The sequence below is a fragment of the Cebus imitator genome, unplaced genomic scaffold, assembly GCF_001604975.1.
Source record: "Cebus imitator isolate Cc_AM_T3 unplaced genomic scaffold, Cebus_imitator-1.0 Scaffold99, whole genome shotgun sequence".
NCBI lineage: Eukaryota > Metazoa > Chordata > Mammalia > Primates > Cebidae > Cebus > Cebus imitator.
Window position 1 is genome coordinate 4,226,461 of NW_016107414.1, and position 4,111 is coordinate 4,230,571.

The 4,111-nt window shown below is 41.1% G+C and overlaps 1 protein-coding gene across 2 annotated transcripts in view; it reads right to left on the bottom strand.

Annotated features, from left to right (window-relative positions):
• DOK5 (docking protein 5) overlaps nt 1-4,111 on the bottom strand; it is a 174,980-nt gene that overhangs the window by 155,753 nt on the left and 15,116 nt on the right. The gene's annotated exons all lie outside the window — the stretch shown is intronic.

Below are 4,111 nucleotides of genomic sequence, written 5' to 3' on the forward strand. Positions count from 1 at the left end.
ATTCAGCACCTTCCCAGAAAGTCCACTGAATATTAAGAATACAACAATAAAGCTAAGAGCTGGGAGGAATTCTTTAATTCATTCACACATTCATTCATTCAACAGATAGTTATTGAACATTTAGTATGTGGGAAAAAGCAAGAAGCAAGACAAGCTGTGCCCCTGTGAATAGGGCAGCACTGTCCAACAGAATTCTCTGCAATTATAGAAGTATTTTATTTTATTTTAATTTTTATTTTGAGACCAGATCTCACTCTCACCCAGGCTAGAGTACAGTGGCACGATCACGGTTCACTGCAGCCTCCAACTCCTGGGCCCAAATGATCCTCCCACCTCAGCATCGTGACTAGTTAGGACTACAGGTGCCAGCCACCATGCTCATCTAAGTTGTTTAATTTTTGTAGAGATGGGGGTCTCCTTATGTTGCCCAGGTTGGTCTCAAACTCCTGACCTCCAGCAATCCTCCCACCTCAGCATCCTGAGCAGTTAGGACTACGGTGCCAGCCACCACACCCAACTGAGTTTTTTAATCTTTGTAGAGATGGGGGTCTCTTTATGTTGCCCAGGTTGGTCTCCAACTCCTGGCCTCAAGTGACCCTCTCACCTCAGCCTCCCAAAGTGCTGGGGTGACAAGCCTAAGCCACTGCACTCAGCCTGGAAATATTTTATATCTGTGTTGTTCAATATGGCAGCCACTGATAACTATGTGTGTGACTATGTGGCTAGTATGACTAAGGATTGGGTTTTTAAATTTTTATTTAATTTTAACTAAATTTACACATTCACAGGTAGCAAGTGGCTACCCCCACCATTTAGATGAGGATGTGTCAGAAAAAGCATCTCAAATCAATGACATCCCAGACTGGATTTTCAGGATGAGCAGGAATTAGAGAAACTAAGAGTAAGTGGAAAAACTTGCCAGTCCATGGGAAGACGATATATAAGGACAGTGACAAAGGAAAGGGCGTGTGGCTATGAGAAGAACTAAAGGAGGCATGTTGGGCTCAGGCACTGATTTGGGGGAATACGGTGTGACACAGCAAGTGAACTCAGCAGACTCTAGATCACACAGTATCCCAAGTGCATTTCAGATATTCATGTGCAAGGGGAAGGCACTGGAAAGTTGTAAGAAAAGTAGGATAGGATTAGGTTTAATTTTTAGGTGGTCAATTTGCCATAAAGAGAACAGATGTGGGGAGGGTTGAGCCAAGGAGCAGAGGGACAAGCGCATCGTTTTTTTTGAGACGGAGTCTCACTCTGTCACCCAGGCTGGAGTGCAGTAGCAGGATCTCGGCTCACTGCAACCTCCGTCTCCTGGGTTCAAGCAGTTCTCCTGCCTCAGCCTGTTAAGCAACTGGGATTACAGGCGCATGCCACCACGCCCAGGCAATTTTTTGTATTTTAGCAGAGACGGGGTTTCACCATGTTAGCCAGGCTGATCTTGAACTCCTGACTTCAAGTGATCCACCCCCCTTGGCCTTCCAAAGTGCTGGGATTACAGGTGTGAGCCACCACGCCTGGCCAAGAACATCCCTTAAAAAGTTGTTTTGTTTCCCCTTCTTGTAAAACACACACACACACACACACACACACACAGCCAACCATACCCTTACAAGCACTCTTCATCAGAGTATATCCAGTACAACTTCTTTGAAGAAAATTACATTTTATTCCTCAAAAGTGTAAATGTACACAACTTTGTAAGAATAAATTCCTTTTTAGACTTATCTTAGAAATACGGTATCAAGTATGCATGAGTGTATGCCCAAGGATGTTACTACCTCATTGTTTAAATAGTAAAAACTGGAAACTACCTAAAAGTGTCCATTGTTGGTGGACTGCATTCAAGAAATTGTGACATAGAAGAAAATGAGTATTGAACATTCATAAAAATTTTTGAAAAGTGTTTCAACGTAAGTTAAAAGAAAAGGGACAACGTATGTAACAGGACTGTATAACGTGAACCCATGTGTGTAAAACAAACTATACATATACACACAAGTACATGCATTTTTATGCTTGACTCTAATGAACATCATTGTCCAAATATACAAGAATCTACTAGGAATCTCACTAACCCCAGGAAGTGAGACCAGTCTGGGGTTGGAGAGAAATTTTCTCTTCATTCTATCCTTTTTTGCATTGTTTTATTTCTCTACCGTATGTATGTAATATAAAATACTAGTTAATTTAAAATAATTTTTATATATATGACATATATACATGATATCCTTTGTTGTACATAGAGTGGGTCCTTCTTCTTTCTTTCCCTCACTTTGTCTTTCTTTTTCTCTTTCTTTCACTTTCTTTCTCTCTTTCTGTCTCTCTTTCTTTCTTTGCCATTCTTTGCAATTCTTTGCCAAAAATTGAACTCTGCTTTTTGTAAGATCAGATCATTCTTGAGATCTAAAGTAAATAATACATTCTATAAGTCATCAGCTGCTGTATGGGATCTGATACAAGTAATGGCAATTTTGGAGAAAAATCCCAAGTTTTCTCTGTTCTCTAAAAAATCCCACATTTTCCACTCAAGAAGCCAATGGTGGGATGCTGGGGAGATCCACTTGGGACTGAATAGAATGTTCTGTGCACTTGAGATGCTCTTCACATCCACAGTCACACTTCCTGCACAGAGGTGGACAGCTGGTGAGGGAAGGAGGGCAGGCATTTCTGTCTCCATCTTCTGCAGTGGAAGCCAGCGTGTGAACAGTTCAGTGACATGGTCTGCTCACAGCAGATGGCCGGCAGTAGGACAGGGGTGAAAACTGGGCCCTTCTCACCCTGGCCACGTTTCTCTCTTCTACCAGTTTGGCCTGCCCTGGGGACTACAGCTGTGATCATTGCAAAAAGGCTACAATCAAGAATCACACAACAGAATTCTACAAACCTTTTGGAATTTCTTGACATGTATGAATATGTGTATGCATTCTATGCTAGGGTGACTTGCCTCTTTCATAATTAACATGCAAGATGTTATTTCAAGTTTTCATTTATTCACTTAAATATTTATTGAGCACCTACTCTGTACTCAGATACTCTTCTAGCCACTAAGAATTCAGCCATGAACAAAACAGAAAAAGACCTTGCCCCGCTCAGTGCTTACTGTTACATAGAAGAAACAAGAAACAAAGAAATGAATAATTTAAGAAATCATCACAGTTGTGAGGCATGATCCTGTATGAAATTAGAAGGGAGTGAGGCAGAGAATGCCTAAAGGAGACCCCTGAGATTGGATGGGCAAACAGTTCTCTGCGCAGGGGACTTTTGACCTGACAATGAGGTAAGAACCTGCCATGGAAGAAAGTTCCAGACAAAGGGAAGCATGAGGTGGCAAAGACACGAATGGAAAAGACTTCATCATTTGAAGAACGAAAAGGAGCTGCTGTGGCCAGAACTTAGAGAGAAAGGAAAAGAAAGACTCAAGATACCAGATACCCAGGAACAACATAAACACAACATTCAGAAAGTATATCTAGCTCTCAGTACAAAGATTCACATCACCCCCTACTCTCCCACTTCTGCTACAAAGCTAGACACACTTGAAGCATTTTACAAGACTGACCAGAATACAGAATGGGTTAGTCAATATGTATTTATTTGATTAAATTATATATATATATATGTATATATGTATCATTTCACTCAACATACATTTATCAAAAGTGCAAATCCATACTTTAATTTTGAGTAAAAATGAATAGAGTAACAGTTAACATATGATTTATCCTATATTCTAGGTAAAAGATTTCCATACAGTCATTTCTCAAGACGGTGTGCTTTAAGAAAGTAAATTATGATGCATATGTTTCTAAATGCTCACTAAATAACTACTTTTTGAGTTGAGTGAATATTACTCTTGAAAGAAAAACACTGGGCCAGGTGCAGTGGCTCACACCTGTAATCCCAGCACTTTGGGAGGCCAAGGCGGGCAGATCACAAGGTCAGAAATTTGAGACAAGCCTGGACAACATGGTGAAACCCCATGTCTTGAAAATACAAAAATTACCCAGGTATGGTGACGGGCGCCTGTAATCCCAGCTACTTGGGAGGCTGAGGCAGGAGAATTGCTTGAATCCAGAAGGCAGAGGTTGCAGTGAGCCAAGATCACACC